Source organism: Stegostoma tigrinum, chromosome 39 (assembly GCF_030684315.1).
Source record: "Stegostoma tigrinum isolate sSteTig4 chromosome 39, sSteTig4.hap1, whole genome shotgun sequence".
In the NCBI taxonomy this organism is placed as follows: Eukaryota; Metazoa; Chordata; class Chondrichthyes; order Orectolobiformes; family Stegostomatidae; genus Stegostoma; species Stegostoma tigrinum.
The window spans coordinates 7,217,553-7,236,494 of NC_081392.1; the positions used below are offsets into that span (position 1 = coordinate 7,217,553).

At 42.6% G+C, this 18,942-nt stretch overlaps 1 protein-coding gene across 4 annotated transcripts in view; it reads right to left on the reverse strand.

Annotated features, from left to right (window-relative positions):
- Positions 1-18,942, reverse strand: part of LOC125447648 (sodium/calcium exchanger 3-like) — a 349,017-nt gene that overhangs the window by 274,504 nt on the left and 55,571 nt on the right. The window lies entirely within an intron of this gene.

Below are 18,942 nucleotides of genomic sequence, written 5' to 3' on the forward strand. Positions count from 1 at the left end.
CTGACCTATCCCCTCCCTACCTCCCCAACTATACTCTCCTCTTCACCTATCTTCTTTTCTCTCCATCTTCGGTCCGCCTCCCCCTCTCTCCCTATTTATTCCAGTACCCTCACCCCATCCCCCTCTCTGATGAAGGGTCTAGGCCCAAAACGTCAGCTTTTGTGCTCCTGGGATGCTGCTTGGCCTGCTGTGTTCATCCAGCCTCACATTTTATTATCTTGGATTCTCCAGCATCTGCAGTTCCCATTATCTCAAATATTTGGTTCAACTGTAATCAGGCCTGAAAATATTTTGAAGGATCTGTCATTGTGTGATAAGGTCGCCATCCAGACATTAATCCTCATGTTTAAATACATATTTGATTGATGTTGATGTGAGGTACAATCCCAGTAATCATGCAAATTCAATGTTTTGAAAATTGCCAAAGAGAAAACCAGATCACCATCTCGAAACTGACAATGCCTTATATTCACACATAAATCAATTGCAATAGCATAATGTCCTTTAAATTTGGGTATCATTGCAATGACTGTAATTCATATAAGGCACCTTCAGAGAGAGTAGAAACTGCAGATGCTGGAGAATCTGAGATTACAAGGTGTAGAGCTGGATGAGCACAGCAGGTCGAGCAGCATCAGAGGAGCAGGAATGTTGATGTTTCAGGCCTAGACCAAGAAGGATCTAGGCCCGAAACGTCAGCTTTCCTGCTCCTCTGTTGCTGCTTGGCCTGCTGTGTTCATCCAGCTCTACACCTTGTTAAGACACCTTCATACCTGTTATGGCTATATAGAATCAGTGGAAACGAACTGCAGCTTATTTAGGAAAGAAAGACTTCTATTTATATAGCACCTTGTAAATTCCCAGGACATTTGAAAGGGCTCCTCAACAAATGAAGTAACTCTGAAGTGCTGTAATGATAACGTTATGGCAGCCAATTCAGAAGATCCACAAACAGCAATTAAATTACTTACCAGGTAATCTGTCGCTTTAGTGATATCGGTTGAAGAATAAATAGTGGCCAGGTCAGCGCAAGGAAATTGGCTTGGCTTTTTTCTTTGGAAATAGGTCTCGGATCTTTTATATCTTTCCAAGAGGAAGGCAAAACCGCAGTTTAATAACTCAGTCAAAAGACAGCACCTTTTTCAGGACAGCGCAACCAATGCACTACATTAAATAATGTGCTCAAGTCCCTGGAGTGGGACTTGAACCCAAACCTGTTGAGTTTTGGGTGTGGGAGCTACTCACAAAGGAACAGCTAATATGTATTTTTCCTCCTATTGTCTGAGGCACTTTGGCAAGGTGGATCCTAAATATAAAATATCTAATCTAGAACTAGACCTAAATATAGGGACTCTGGCTCATGTGCTGGCATTGGGCTTAATACTGTGCATTCTGCAATAATCAATCATGGCTGCTGTGCTTTGGTTCAACTTATCATCAGTCTGTTCAGAGTCTCTGATTCTTGCAGACCAGGTGGCACTTTGTCTGCTGACATGAATGGCCCAGAAATTAGTGGAATCAAATCTTTTGTAAACACATTCTCAAGATCCAGAAGAAGAAAATCCCTGAGAGGTCAGAGATAATGGGAACTGCAGATGCTGGAGAATCCAAGTTAACAAAGTGTGAAGCTGGATGAACACAGCAGGCCAAGCAGCATCTTAGGAGCACAAAAGCTGACGTTTCAGGCCTAGACCCTTCATCAGAGAGGGTCTAGGCCCGAAACATCAGCTTTTGTGCTCCTAAGATGCTGCTTGGCCTGCTGTGTTCATCCAGCTTCACACCTTGAGAGGTCAGATGTTCAGTTTATCACCTGGAATTGTCTATCTTGAAAATATCATCATCACCATCATTACAGTCCATCAAGGTGACATCTTTAACATCTTCAGCAAGTGTGCCAGACTGTAGCATGAGCTGCTGTCAAGCCAAGAAATACAGATTCCATCTTTTTGGGTTGAATCAATAGCAACAACATCAGCAACTTGTATTTATATAGGGGTACCTTTGGCGTTGCATTACATTCTACTCTTCTAAACAGAAAGTCATAAGCCATCCTTCCAAGGTTTTTCCATGGGCTTTGCAGCAAACAAAATTTGGTGGAGCCAAATAAGATGATGTTAGCAGACTGAAAGTTTTGTCAGATCTAGGTTTTAAGTACAATCTTTATAGAGGAAAAGCAAGGTGGAGAGGTTAGGGGAATGGGCTATGGACCTGGAGAGCTGAAGACATGTCCCCAAGACACCTGGCGAAAATGATTTGGGTGAGGCTGACCAATCAGAACAAAAGTCACAAATTGTCAGAAGTATATGGAACTGAGGAATTTTGGAAGGTGCTGTTTTTCCCCTGTTTTTATTGCTGACGGCAGATGTAGGAGCACAACAGCCCGAGAATGGAAGTGAAGTAGGTAGTAGCGATGACTAAGCGAAGCAGGGCCTGGGAAGGGAGTAAGCAAGAGTTTTATGGGCAATGCAAGATGCAAGTCTCTGCAAAGGGGAGACAGAGGGAGGCTATGAAGGGGAACAGTCTGTAAAAGAATATTAAACTAACTGGCTGCCAGGGAAAATTGAAGTCTCTAACTTAATAAATTCCTTGCAAATTATTGTGTTTTATATGAAATATTATTGAGGAAAAGACTTGTTGCTAACTTATCTCTGTTGTCTTATGTCAATTTAAATACTGTGGTGTCTAAGAAATTAAAGCTTTCTTGTGTATACAGTCTTTATGTCTAATGGACAAATGATAATTGAGGATATTGATTCTCGTCTTGCCTACGAGAGTCTCAATACTTCAAGTCAATGCAAATGCAGAAGGTAATGTTACAAATGTGATTGCATCACCTGATGAAGGAATTGGTGAGAATGAAAAGGTAGTGCCCAAAAATCAAAATGTTGCCCTTGAGAAAATTTAGGAACAGTCCTTGACAAAAAGAAATTATTTGGACTCTACAGCCGAGGTTGGGTGAACTTAAACGTAGAAGAGTGGAACATGGGAGGCTAGCCAAGAGTGCATCAGAATACTTAAACATAAGGGAGGCAAAGACATGGATGAAGCAACCAACGAGCAGAGACAGAGCTACAGCCAAGAGGTGGGAATCAACCACCTTGGTAATGACCTGGATGTGTGGTTTAAAATTGACCCCAGTGTTTTGCTGGCTATAATTAGATGGATAAGAATGAATCCAGGCAAGAGCAGATACACCAAGAATGCAATAATGAGGAGGGTTGTGAAGGAAGATGTCATGGTCCAACCACGTCAAATGCTGCAGGCAGGACAAGGGGATATGGAGGGACAGTTTACGTTTGACATAGTCATGAGGCACTTCTCTAAACTGCAAGTAATGTAGTCAGAAAAATAATGTTAGGGTAATTCTCCTTCAAAACAATCCTACTGTAAGTGAAGGGGGAAAACAGAAAATCAATAACCCAAAATGAGGACAGTTTTTCCCTCAGGCTTCATCAGGACTTGAGTTACAGCTTCGTAATTTCCTCCAGCTGCTACAGCTCTCCCAAAATTGTGTCCTTCTCCAATTCTGGTCTCCTGGACATACCCAATTTCATTTGCACCACCTTCGTTTAGCTCTTCGACATTATGTTCCAGAATTCCTTTTTTACTACACTGCTTGTCTTTTTTAAGATGTTTCCAAAAACCTACTTCCTCACCCAGACAACTGATCTGTCCCAATACTTTCATTTAATCCCCTCCACACTACTGCTATACATCAGTACTTACGCACTACTACCATACAGCAGTAGCACTTAAACAACACAGGGACTAAGTGAAGATACCATTATGCAGATAATTTTATTCAGTACTTCCACCACCAGGAAAAACACCCAAGCAACAAGCAGAGCCTGATGGAGGCAGTGCTTATGTGAGAAAAGGTGAAGGGGGATTTAATCAAAATAGCATTCTGGAGGGAGGTAAAGTATTGCGTCCCCCGCGATGCCTACATCTCCCCAAAGGCATTGACAGCATTGATAGATACTGCATGCCTCCTCTCCAAGGACACCCAGGCTTGAACATAGCTGTGGAAGAGGAGCAGACAGTAGATCAAAATGACCCCCTCTACAGCCTGCTACCTGGACCTGTTTACAGCCAGCCTGGCTAGGCTCAGGAGCAGACCAATACTTCCTTATGTGGTTTGAAGTTAAAATTCAATTGGTAATGATCCTGTAGAGTAGCTTGACCTGTTTAGTGATGTTCAAGCAGCTATATACATAAAACCTGTTGTTGGCATAGTGTCAATGAAGGAATGGCAACAAACTTTCCGTTCAAGATGGTGCAATGCAGAATTCCACAAGCATCAAACTACCCCAGCATCACTGCACCCACCCCACCAAAATTTACCCCAGGTTACGTTCTCCTTCTCACAATACCTGAGACAACAAAATTGATATATTGATATATTATTGATATATATATATGCTTATTTATTGATATTCTTGGTCAGTGGAAGCCACACTGTCAGAGTAAGGGAGACATCACCTAAAACAGAGACACAGTGAGGACCTGTGGATTTGGTCAAGGTAAATCTTTTCTAAGTTTAATTATGGAACAAAAGTCAGAATCAGACGTAGAGCCAACAATCTTTAAAGAAGTTAAAATAACCTGGTTAAATAGGTAGCTGCTATCTATCAAAGACCTGAAATTCCTAGCCGATTTAGATGTCGATTACAGTAGCACCATGTTAAGAAAAACAAGTAACTCATCACAGCTGTCCATCAAAGAAGAGTTGTTTCAAGGGCATTTTTAGAGCATGGTCAGAGAGAGGGAGACAAAAACAGAAGTTGCTGGAAAAGCTCAGCAGGTCTGGCAGCATCCGTGGGAAACAAAATCAGAGTTAACGTTTCAGATCCAGTGACCCTTTGTCAGACCAGAGAGAGGGAGACTTTGCTAGAGTGAGACACAGACAATTTGGGACAGATTGGGAAAGAGGTGCTTTAATTAAAGCTTACTACAGGAAGTAAAGTCTTCAGAATGAGAGGTGAACAAGACAGGAATAAGGCGCATTTTGAGAGGCCTTCCTGAGGCCAGTGGCAGCATGACACTATGAGTGCAGGAAAACCAGTTTACTGTTGAGTAAGGATGTTCAGTATTTCTAACCTTTGAAGTGAAACTGGGTATTTAGTTTGTGTTTAAGTGTCTGGTCTTATTCTCTTTCTGAAAATAGCTTGATAAGGTTCATGGAGAACAAGACATTTTTAGAATTATGGGATGGCAGGACAGAACAGCCAAGTGGCGTGTATATCCTACAGCATGAGTTAAGTCTAGGATGTACTGTGTGTCCCGGACAAACACATCTATAAGACATAACACAGACTAGTGTAGCAGCTGTCTTGGGCAGGTGTTGGCGGCATCCAGTAGGTACAGTACTATGTGGATATCATGTATAGGGAAGTGGACACACCACAAATGAGAAGCATAAAGGCAGAGAGGGAATGGATACTATGAGGTGATCTTAAAAGAACAGTTAGCTAGCGCATAGATTCAGGGGAACTATATTGCTTGCTAATTGATATTCCATTTTGAAAACTAGTTGGAATAATAGTTTCTCAGGGAAGTGCAGATAAAGCCAAGCCCATGGCATCGCAGACAACTCAGCTGTATAAGGGAAGAGGAAGAAGAACAGAAGAGCAATAGTTATAGAGAATTCTATAGTCAGCAGACTATGCAGTAAACTTGATTCCAGAATGGTGTGTTGCATCCCTGCTGCCAGGGTCTAGGATTTCAACGAGCAGCTGCAAGACATCCTTCTGAGGGAAGTATATCAGCTCAAAAACATGTCTCTATTAGTGTCAGATATGCGCAGAGAAAGGGGATAAGGTCCTGAAGGCAGATTTCAGGGAGTTAGAAAGGCAATTAAAAAGCAACACATTAGATTTTTAGCTATGAATAAAGATTGGAGAGACTGGATTTGTCTTCACTGGAACGCAGGAGGTTGACGGGCAAGCTGAAGAAGCTTAGAAGACTGTGAATGGCATGGACAAAGTGGAAAGTGTGAGAATTTTTCCCGGGGTGGAGGGGTCAGTTATTAGGGGACACAAGCTCAAGGGGCCGGGTGGTGAGGATATGTTTAAAAGAGATGCAAAGGGCATGATTTTCACACAGAGGTCGGGGAGTGCCTGGAACACGCTGTCAGAGGTAGGGGTGGAAGCATATACAATAGCAACATTCAAGAAGGATCTGGAAGAATACATTAACAGGGATGCAGATCCTGTAAGTGAAGACATTTTTTAGTGTGGAAGGGGGAAAATGTGTCGGTTTGGAGGGCTGAAGGGACTGTTCCTGAGCATATTATTCTTGGTTCTAATCTCGCAGAGTGCTCCCAGTGCCACGTGCTACTGAGGCCAATAAAGGAAGGATTGATTGATTATTTGAATCGGTCGCTAGAGAAATGGTGTAGGAGGGAGGACATCAGATTTCTGAGGAATTGGGACCGTTCTGGAAAATGTGTAACCTGTCCTAGTTGACCTATTACCTAACCTGAACTGGTTACACCTTAACAGCACTGGGACCGATATCCTTGCAGGAAGGTGTGCTAGTGCTGTTGGTGTGGGATTAAGCTTGTCAGGTGGATGGGGACTTCAAGGGTAATCCAAGTTGGGAGTAAGTAAGGTTGGTAACAGAAAGACAGAAAGATGCTGGGGACACTAAAAAACAGGAGAAGCAAAGCAGAACATCAAGTATGTTTCAAAAGCAGAATGACATGAAAAAGTCAAAGTGAAGGGGACTTTACCTGAATGCACGTAGCATTTGCAACAAAGTAAATAATCTAAAAGCAGAAATAGAGATACACGGGTATATCAAACTGCCATTACAGAAACATGACTACACACTGACCAGAACTGAGAACTGAATACTTAAGGATCTCAGACATTTAAGAAGGGCAAACAAGAGTGAAAAGAAGGTGGAGTTGTGCTGATAATAATGAATGGAACCAGGAAACTGGTCAGTGAGGAGTTCAGATTGGAAAAAGAATCTGTTTGGGTGAAGCTATGAAACAGCAAGGAGCAGCGAACATTGGAGTTCTTTCTAGGCCACCGAGTTGTTGTAGTGTGGACATAGAGATGGGAGAAACATGTACCATGAACAACACAGCTATCATGAGTGACCTCAAGCTGCCTATAGACTTGTTAAACCAATTGAGCATTAAAGCTGTAGAGGATGACTATCTGGGGTGTGTTAGGGATGGGTGTCTTGAGCAGTATGTTAAGAGCCAGCTGCATGACATACTATCTTAGATCTCGTATTATGTAACAAAACATTAATTAACAGTCTTGAAAAACTTTAGGAATGGGTGACCACAACAGGATAAAAATTTACGTTATGAGCGAGTGAGATAGTTAATCAGGAGGAAGGATGTTAAATTTGGATATTGGTAATATAAAGGCATCATGCAGAAATTGGCTGAAGTGGATTGAAAAAGATACACTAAAAGGCCTGACTGTACATAGGCAACGGATAATCTTTTAAAGCACTATTACATGACTTTTACAAGAACTATGCATTCTTCAAGCTACAAAAGCTCAAAAAAGGTCAGTCACTATGTCTAATAAAGAACGTTCAGGATTGTACATGATTAAAAGGAAAGGCCGATAAAGAATTAGCAACAAATCTGAAGATTGAGAGGTTTTTAGCAAAGGAGGATCAAGAAACTCATTAGGGAGAAGAGAATATGTATGCAATCTAGCAAGCTGGGTACTGTAAAAATTTCAAAAAGTTCACAAAAGGAAACATGCGACCTAAACAAATGTGGATTCCTCACAGGTACATCAGGAGCATCTACTAACAGTAAATAGAGAAATGGCCTAATAGCTAAATGATTACTTTAAACTCATTTTCACTTAAGGGATACAAGGAATGTCCTGCAATTACAGATCCAAGGTTTTTTTTATTTGCTTATGGAATGTGGTTGTCACTGCTGGCCCATCCCTAGTTGCCCTTAAGAATGCAGTGGTGAGCTGCTTTCTTGAGCTGCTGCAATCCATGTGCTGCAGATAGCCCCACAATTCTGTTCGGGGGAGAATTCTAAGAGATTGACCCAGCAACAGTAAAGGTATGGTGATATCTTTCTAAGTCGGGATGGTGAGTGGTTTGGAACTTGCAGGCGGTGGTGTTCCCATTTATCTTCTAGCCCTGTCCTTCGATATGAAAGTAGCTGTGCATTTGGAAAGTACTGCCCGAGGAGCCTTTGAGAATTTCTACAGTACATCTTGTAGATAATATGCATTTCTGCTGCTGAGCATCAGTGGAGGGGGTGGATGTTTGCAGACATAGTGCCAGTGTAGTGGGCTGCTTTGTCCTGGATGGTGTCAAGCTTCTTGAGTGTTGTTGTAGCTGCACTCATCCAGGCAAATAAGGAGTATCTGATCACACTCCTGGTTTTCGTCTTATAGCTGTTGGACAAGCTATGGGGAATCAGGAAGGGAGTTACTTCTCACAGGATTCCTAGCCTCTGAAGTGACTTGGAAGCATTAGGAGTTGAAGCAGATTGGAAGATAACACTGAAAAACAAATGTGGCTGCATGCTGTTAAATTCCAGAACTGATGTTCTACATCCCAGGCTATTGAAAGAGGCAGATATAGATATAGCCAGCGCATTGGTGATTGTCTTACAAAATTCTACGGATTTTGGAATGTTTCCTGCAGGTTGGAAGATAGCAAATGTCAAACCTCTATTTAAGAAGGAAGTGAAAGAAACTGGGAACTCCAGGCTGTTAGCCTTATGTCAGTTGTAGGGAAGATGCTAGAATCTATTAAAACAGATGTGTTAAATAGATACTTGGATAATAATGATCTGATTGGGAATAGTCAGCATGAATAATGCAAAGGGAAATTGTGATTAACAAGTTCATTGGAATTTTCAAGGATATTGCTATCAAACTTGATAAGAGAGTTATTATCATACAATGAGTCATAGAATCCCTACAGTGTGGAAACGGGCCCTTTAGCCCAACAAGTCCACATCGACCCTCAGAGCATCCCCCCCACCCCAGACCCATACCCCTATAACCCACCTAACCTACACATCCCTGAGCACTATGGGCACTTTAGCATGGCCAATCCACCTAGACTGCACATCTTTGGACTGTGGGAGGAAACCAGAACACCCAGAGGAAACCCATGCAGACATGAGGAGAGCATGCAAACTCCACACAGAGTCACCCAACGGTGGAATCAAACCCAAGTCCCTGGCACTGTGAGACAACCGTGCTAACCACTGAGCTACCGTGCTGCCCAAGACCTTAGAGACATAATATATTTAGACTTTCAGAAGACTCTTGGTAAGGTCCCTCAGGAGCTGGTTGTCAAAATCAAAAATCCATTGACATGGATTAAGGATTGGCTAACAGATAGTAAACAAAGAATAGGGATAAATGGGTCTTTCTCATGTGGGAAGGCTGTGACTAATGGGGTACTGCAAGGATGAGTACGTGGACCCCAGCTGTTGAGAATATATAAGTACATTGGAGGTGGGGACTAAATATAATATTTCTAAATTTGCAGGCTGTACAAAGCTAAGTGGGAATGAGTGTTGTCAGTAAGATGTAAAGCTGCTTTAGGAGGATTTATACAGGCTTAGTGAATGGGCAAGACCATGGCAGATGGATTATAATATAGAAAAATATGAGGTTATCCACTTTGGTAGAAGGGCCAGATGTGCAAAGTTTTTTTTCTAATGGTAATAGGTCAGAAAATGTATGTGTGCAAAGGGACCTTGTCAACAAGTCACTGAAGGCTAACATGCAGCAAGCTATTAGAAAGGCCATTAGAATGTTAGCTTTTATTGCAAGAGGATTTGAGTACAGGAGCAGTGAAACTTGCTTCAGTTATGTAAGAACATTGTTAGACTGCACCTGGAGTACAGGTGCAGCTTTGGTCTCCTTATTTCAGGGAAATGTTTATTACCATAGAGGGGTTGACTTGTTCCCAGATGGCAGGACTGTGCTATGAAGAAACATTGGACAAACTGGGCCTGTATTCTCTGGAATTCCAAAGAAGGAACAATGATCTAATTGAAAATTATGAAATACTTAAATGGATAGGCAGGATAAATGTAGATAGTGGGGGAATGTAGAACCGGGCCACAGCTTAAAACTGTATCAGAGATAATGAGAACTCACTCGCTCATAACGTAAATTTTTATCATGTTGTGGTCACCCATTTTTCAAGACTGTTAATTAATTTTTTGTTACATAATACTAGATCTAAGATAGCATGTCATGCAGCTGGCTCTTCAACATACTGCTCAAGACAACCATCCCTAACACACTCCAGATACTCATCCTCTACAGCTTTAATGCTCAGTTGGTTTAACAAGTCTATAGGCAGCTTGAAGTCAACTCATGATAGCTGGAGAATCCGAGATAACAAAGTGTGGGGCTGGATGAACACAGCAGGCCAAGCAGCATCTCAGGAACACAAAAGCTGACGTTTCGGGCCTAGACCCTTCATCAGAAAAGGGGGATAGGGAGAGGGTTTGCCTGCTGTGTTCATCCAGCTCCACATTTTGTTATCTCGGATTCTCCAGCATCTGCAGTTCCCATTATCTCTGATACAATTTTAACCTCACTGCGAAGCCTCTTCCAGGGATGCCTAACCTGAAGAAGTTACCCTCCTCCTTCCGGACAAACCTCAGGGGATCTCTATCCATCTTTGATCTGCACCCCCCCCACAATCTCTCTCCCTATTTATTTCAGAACCCTCTCCCCTTCCCCCTTTTCTGATAAAGGGTCCAGGCCCAAAACGTCAGCTTTTGTGTTCCTAAGATGCTGCTTGGCCTGCTGTGTTCATCCAGCTCCACACTTTGTTATCACAGCTTAAAACTAATGGAATTGTTTCTTAGGGTAGATGGGGGGGGATTTTCTTTTTTAACTCGAGGGTTGTGAACCTTTGGAATTCTCTCCACAGTGGGCTGTGGAAGCCCAGCCTTTGAGTGTGTTTAAGATAGAATCTGATTATTAATGGTGTACAGGCTTATGGGGTTTGGGTGGGTAAAAGGAATTCGAGTATTTGATCAGCCATGAGCATGTCAAAAGTAGGGAGAGGCTTGATGGGCTGAATGGCCTACTCCTGTTCCCATTTTATCTCAGTTAATTCTGTGCCCAAAGCTGATCTGACCCACAGCACTGCATACTCCACTGCGGTTAGAGCAGGGAGACAGGTTCCAAATCCACCTCACATAAAGTGGGACTGCCTTCTGGTGCTGTTTGCATCAACTGAGCACCCCTCTGCCACCAGGAGTCCAAGCTGTTATGGAACTATTCACTGTTTACATGCATGGTATGGCCTAGAGCTATGGATAGTAACAATACAGGGGCCCCAATTTCTTTCCATCACATGACAACCAGGAATCTCTCATGCTTTTACCACTCAGGACTTCACCTTACAAAGGAGCAGCGCTTCGAAAGCTTGTGATTTCAAATAAACCTGTTGGACTATAACCTGGTGTTGTGTAACTTCTAACTTTGTCCACCCCTGTCCTACACTGGCGCCTTCACATCATGGCTTTTACCATTGGTGTGTGTTTTGGAAGGATTTACAGGTCAATGTTAAACTGTCTGACCACGTTATGAATGCCTTTTCATTGGAGATTAAACCCAGAGTTTCATGCTCAGGGACAGGGTTATGACTACTAGGCCACAAAATCTCTTCTATTCTTAACAGGGTTCTATAAATCACCCATTTAGTTTAAAACCTAAAAATCTAGTGCTTGCACCCCGCTCCCATAATTGTTCTCATTTGATCATGAGATGCTGTGAACAGTAGGGGCATTGAGGACAATGGTAACGCTCCACTCAGCTCTGATCAATTGTAACATTCAAAACCCAAATCTTGCTGAATTAGAGTATCTCATAGCGTGTGCCACAAGACAAATCTTTTCCTGCAGCTTCAGCTGTTACCTGCTTTAAGTGTGGGTGGCACACAGGATGTCTGGCATTTCAGTCATCTGTGACAGCAACACAGGGTACTGAGTGAACTAGGAAAGGCATTGGAAGGGTTAAAGCTTATAGGTTGCACCATCTGCATTTTTCATAACCACATCTTATTTAACCTCAACATTAGCTATTAATGTGTTCAGGTTCATTTAACCTTTGAAATGCCTGAAAACATTTGATTGCATATTGAATTAATTCTTGGCAAAGAGGCACTGAAACTCAGCCTTGTTTTATAACAATACAAAATTCACATTCCCATCAACTGAAGCAGAGGAAAGAAATACATCAAATTACACAGGCTTTCGTGGCCATGCCAGTTCATTGAGAGGATTATCCAATTAGTCCCACTCTCCTCCTGACCCCCACCCCCAGCACTGCAAATGTTTCCTATTGAAGTACATATCTAATTACCTCTTCTGAGTTACAACTGAATCCAATTCTGCCACGCTCTCAGGCAGTCAATTCTGTACCATAGTGACTTTCAGCTTAAAAATATTCTCAGCTATTTCTTTAGCACTCAACTTAAATTCTGTGCCTGTTGTTTATTAACCCTTCTACTAGTGGAAATCCTATTTAACCTGTTTGAGCTTTTTAGAGTTTTGAATGCCGCTGCTAAATCTCACCTTAGTCTTTTCTTCCAAGGTATGACCTTTGGTGAGACTACCAGTACATCTCCTCTGCACGTAGAACATAGAACATAGAACATTACAGCACAGCACAGGCCCTTCAGCCCTCGACGTTGTGCCGACCTGTCATACCGATCTGAACCCATCTAACCTACACTATTCATCTCATTTCCGTTTTAAATTTACCCCTTCTAATTTTAAGGCTGTGCACACGGGTCCTAGTCTCCCCGGCTAACAGAAACAACTTCCTAGCGTCCACCCTTTCTAAGCCATACATTACCTTGTAAGTTTCTATTAGATCTCCCCTCAACCTTTTAAACTCTAATGAATACAATCCCAGGATCCTTAGGCGTTCATCATATGTTAAACCTACCATTCCAGGGATCATCCGTGTGAATCTCCGCTGGACACGCTCCAGGGTTATTATGTCCTTCCTGAGGGGTGGGGCCCAAAATTGGACACAGTATTCTAAATGGGGCCTAACTAGAGCTTTATAAAGCCTCAGAAGCACATCACTGCTTTTATATTCCAACCCGCTTGAGATAAACGACAACATTACATTCGCTTTCTTAATCACGGGCTCCACCTGCAAGTTAACGTTTAGAGAATCCTGGGCCAACTCTCCCAGCTCCCTTTGTACTTCTGTCTTTCGCATTTTCTCACTGTTTAGAAAATAGTCCACACCTGTATTCTTTTTGCTAAAGTGCAAAACCTCACATTTACTCACATTGAATTTCATCAGCCATTTCCTGGACCACTCTCCTAAACTGTCTAAATCTTTCTGCAGCTTCCCCACCTCCTCAGTACTACCTGCCTGTCCACCTATCTTCGTATCATCGGCAAACTTCGCCAGAATGCCCCCAGTCCCTTCATCCAGATCATTAAGATATAAGATGAACAAATGCGGCCCCAACACTGAACCCTGTGGGACACCACTCGTCACCGGTTGCCATTCCAAAAAAGAGCCTTTATCCCAACTCTCTGCCTTCTGTCAGACAGCCAATCCTCAATCCAAGCCTGTACCTCACCCTGAACACCATGGTCCTGGCAGCAGCCCATGTGTTGACAAGGCCTGATGTGTGGGGGTTGGGGGAAAAGAACATGGAAGAAGGTGCTTAGGCCCTAAAATTATTGAACTTGGGTGAGGATGGCAGATTTCCTTCCCTGAAGGTCTTAGTGAACCAGATGCATTCTTACACCAACAAATGAAGATCATCGTCATTCTACCATTACTAATTGCTTGCTTTATAGCCCAGATTTTATTAACTGAATATAAATTTTACCAACTGCCAGAGTGTCCCAGAGCATTATCTTGAGTCTCTAAATTATTAGATTAAATTCCCCACAGTGTGGAAACAGACCCTTCGGCCCAACAAGTCCACACTACCCCTTGAAGCATCCCACCCAGACCCATCCCCCTATAACCCACACACTCCTGAACACTACGGGCAATTTAGCATGGCCAATCCACCTAGCCTGCACATCTTTGGACTGTGAGATGAAACCGGAGCACCCGGAGGAAACCCACGCAGACACGGGGAGAATGTGCAAACTCCGCACAGACACAGTAGCCCAAGGCTGGAATTGAACCCGGGTCCCTGGTGCTGTGAGGCTGCAGAGTTACCCACTGAGCCACTGTGCTGCCCTGCAGTGATAATTCTATTACACCACCATCTTCCCAATACTGAATGTGTTTACAAGATGACAAAAATGTGCAGCTTCCATTTCATTTTGCTCTTTCTCAGTTACTCAAAGGCCTAAAATTTCTGTACAGAGCGTCCAGAGTACCCAGCTTCCACCCAGGCCACCATCAATGCATGCCAAAATGCACGATGATGCCTCAGTGGCACAGCATGAAAGTGCCACATTCATCACCATCATTGACTGCAGCAGGCAAGTCAACCACCTATCGGCCTCTCCTATGTACATTTATCCATAGAGATCTATCCTCTACAGGAACTAGGAACATGTCCAGGCTTTTTATAAATTAACCCAAAAGAGTGGAGAACAATCGTTCCTTGGTGTGTTCACCATGGCAACACCTTGACAAATCAGAGTCAACCCGGCAACAATTTTGCATCATTTCCTCATGGAGTATAAATTCTTGCTCCCTTTGAAATTTGATATTGCTGCATCTGTCTTTAAAGTTCAAGACAGAAAGCTTCTACTGCGAGATGTTTTTCAACATTATATCTGTGCCTTGACTGTCCTTGCTTTAGTCTCTCAACACACCGTTTCATCATTCACCACTCCACCTCCTCTATCACAGTGAACTTATAAAACTCACCGTGGATGAGATTCATCTTGATAAAATAAAGATGGCCGATAGCAAATCAGAAACAATTTTCACTTGTTGCTTCATTTTTTTTCCACTGGATCAAAATGATTTACAACCAGCCTCTTAGCATCAATGCTCAAGAAAGCTTTCGCCTTCATTCTGTGTTGATTATTGTGAAAATGAAGATTTAGCTGTGATCAATGACTGCTTACAAACATCTCCTAAATAGAATTCATGGCCGTACACTTAAAAGAGAGGATTGATTTTGAGGAGAAAGCTGGTTAGGCAATAACTTCAAGCTGTCAAAAAATAACTTCTTTTGCATTTTTTTAGAATACATGTACTGTAACCTCCTTAACTTCTGTATATTAGTTTATTCTTTGTTTTATTAAGAGTCACAGAAATGTCTCCCAGTTAAGCAATCCTGAGATTCAACCAGAATCCCAACAATAAGTCATTGTATCTAGGGAGAAGTGAAGCTCACCTGATCATTATCACGACTCTCAGTCCTAGCCCTGAGCTTCTGTCTGTCACAATTTTTTGAGCTCTGTTTTTACTGATATTACTTTGTTCCACACTCTAGTGAATCTTCAAACACCTCCTAATTTACAAGCACACTCTTCCACTTTTTTACATCCTCAATGTTTAAATTGATACTGTTTAAGCTGCCCTCTGACTGACCTTGACTCCCTGAATCTTCCCTTCGTCACACAATCGTCAAACTTTGAAACCAAAACAGTTGCCGTTCCACACTGCTTTTTCATTTCATTTGCATTACGTATGCTCTTGCTGGTGTCTAGAATTATCCCATACAAGACATTACAATAAAAATTATAATTTGAAACCTTGTCATTTACCCTATCAAATCCCTGTTGGGATCTACCATCTATCTTAAGCAGTATTCTAATTCTGTGTTCCCTCCTTGTTCCCAAATCCATTTATCCCTCATTCCTTGGACCACCTATCTCACTTATTCATGATGCTTGCCTCAGTCACAACCTCAGTCACAAAATGGAGCCATTAGACTCTTCAAGACTGCTCTACATTCAATAAGATAATGGGTGAATTTCATTCCACTTGTTCTGATTCTCTTTTAATATTCTAAATACTTTCCCTTATAAATGGCGAGCAGCCTTGCCCCATTGCAAGCCCCCAGGTCCTCTCCTGACCCAACCCCTGAAAGATGCCACATTTGGGACTGGAGAGCTACTGACTAATCATATGGCTGAAAGTTTTCTGAGGCAGAACATACTCCCAGAGGTTGGTCATGTCTCACCCTGAGCCAGTCATGGCATGATCGGGTTTCTGGGGAAAAAAACCCAGCCAAGTGGAGTGACAAGCCCTGAAAATTCCACTTGCTGACTCTGGTTCCCTTCACAATTACGACCAGACCATCTGAGTATTTTCTGCATTTTCTGCTATCTTGATACATCACATTGAGGGAAGTGAATAGTATCTGAGCCTGAAAAAGTAAAGGTAATGTTTCTTGCAGTCCATTTTGCAAAACCCCAATAAGGTCTGCCCTGCCGTTGGAGCATCTGCACTTACAGCATCTACACTGGAGTGTGGAAATACCTGTACTGGTTTGGGAGTGTCTTTGTTGCCTCGAAGGTGGCTGCACTGACTGAGCAGTGCTTTTACTGCTCTGTAAAGACCCCATACTGCCTTGGAGGGCACCTAAAATTTCCACTGCTCAACTGAAAAAAGGAGCACAGCAGTGGAGTGACTGCGTGACAGGGAGATATTTAAGGATTTGGCCCTCCATTTCATATTGCTGCAAATGAGCAATACAGTTTGAAAATACCAAGTAAATTAACATGCACAGAAGCAAACACATTCACTACCTCCATTAGCATTTCAGAGGTCTCGTGGATGTGCAATTTATGCACAGCAAGATTCACTAAGAGTAACATGATAATGACCAGGTAAATTGCCTTTTTAAAGCAATATTGTTTAAGGGGTAATATTGGCCAGAGAACCCATACTCTTCTAAACAAGCCTCCGAGATAACAAGGTGTGGAGCTGGATGAACACAGCAGGCCAAGCAGCATCTTAGGAGCAGGAAAGCTGACGTTTTGGGCCTAGATCCTTCAGCCCGAAATGTCAGCTTTCCTGCTCCGAAGATGCTACTTGGCCTGCTGTGTTCATCCAGCTCCGCACCTTGTTATCTCGGATTCTCCAGCATCTGCAGTTCCTACTATCTCTGGGATCTTTGTTCACCTGAGAGGGCAGAAGGTGTCTCCAACAGTGCAGCATTCCTGTAGGTGCCCCGATAATGTGCTCAAGTAGTGGGAGGTTCTTGTTGTCTAATAGCTAGTGTCCCTTCCTCTGGGATAAAAGCTCTCAGTTTGAGTACCAGGGCTTAAATGTCCAGGGAAAGTGTGGTTATGATGCAAACAGGTTGATTATCAACTTGCAAATCCTTGCAGTCTGCCTTCAGCAGGCAGTAAGAATGGGCACATCTAGGTCAAACAGTACCATGTGGTAGATGCAGCCTTATGGTAAGACACTCCAAGTATAGGTTCTTGCCCTAAGCAAGTTTCATCTTTGTTCTGAGGGGCTACCGTGCAAGTACAATGTGCATTGGAACCTGAAGCCATGACCTGTTAATGAGAGCAGTGCAGCCTCAATCAAGGTTTAACAGCAAAGGCCAAATACAAGATTTCAAAACTGTAATTCCAGTACATTAAATAAGGAATACATGTATTAAATCACACCCACACAACCTCCGGGATTTCTTTTGATTACACAAACATTGTTTTACACGGAACTCATTGGCACAGACCCAATGACTATTGTTCCACTCCTATCAAACCACCAAAGGCTTGGAGTGCATATGTCAATCAGAAAATTAAATCAAAAAACACACAGCAGTAGAGAAACATATGCTAGGAATATTTCAGGGAAGGAATTTGTGTACTTCCACATCTCTGGACAGTCCTGGGAGTGTCTGAACTGTGATAGGGGTAACCATTCTGCTCTGTGAGTGTCTGCATTGCTCCACAAATGTCTATACTGCATTGGGAGTTTCTCTATAGACCTGTACTGCTCTTGAACTGCATGTGCTGCCCTGGGGCTGTCTCTGCTGCCCTGTCATTGTCTCTTTGCCCAGTATCTACAACATCCTGTCTCTGTGTTATCCTAGGAGTTTCTGAGCTCCCCTGGCCATGTACTATCTCTGTATTATCATGGAGGTATTTCGGAATACCACAATACAGGGACCAAATGGAAATATCCCTACCTCTGTGCCAGAAAATCTAGGTTCAAGTCTCATTTTAGGACACTCTAGGCACAGAGTGGGGGTGATGGCTTAGAGTTAATGAATTAGTAATCCACAGCCCTAGGACAATGTTCTGGGGACTTGGTTCAAATCCTACCATGGCAAATCGTGAAATTTGAATACAACATAAATCTGGAAATTAACAAAAGTCAGTTTGATGGCAACCATATAATCACTGCTGATTTTTGTAAAAATCTATCTGATTCACTAATCCCTTTTCGAGAAGGAAACCTTACCTAGTCTGGCCCACGTGGATTCCAGACTTTTGTGGTTGACCTTTAAGTGCTGTCTGAGCAATTAGGGATGGATTATAAACACTCACATTTCCCTAAAATTTAACAGAAGTGTCATAACCATGTAAAGAGGTTGACAATTAAAACTGCGCAGAGGTCATGGCTGCCAAATGTTATCTGCTTGACAACATTGGACTATGCTACAAAATAACCTCAACTGGTTGTGAGATAGCAGGAACTGCAGATGCTGGGGAATCTGAGATAACAAGGTGTAGAGCTGGATGAACACAGCAGGCCAAGCAGCATCAGAGGAGCAGGAAAGCTGACATTTCAGGTCGAGACCCTTCTTCAGAAATTGCGAAACGTCAGCCTTCCTGCTCCTCTGATGCTGCTTGGCCTGCTGTGGTCATCCAGCTCCACACCTTGTTATCTTTTAAATTGGTTGTGAGATGCTTAGACATTCTGAGGTCATACGTAGTGTGTTGTAAATATCGAGTTCTCTCTTCATGTTATTCACCAGACAGCCATTTTCTCCCTTTACCACTTTTAATTGATATCTTTGTGCTATCCACTCATGGTTAAAATAACA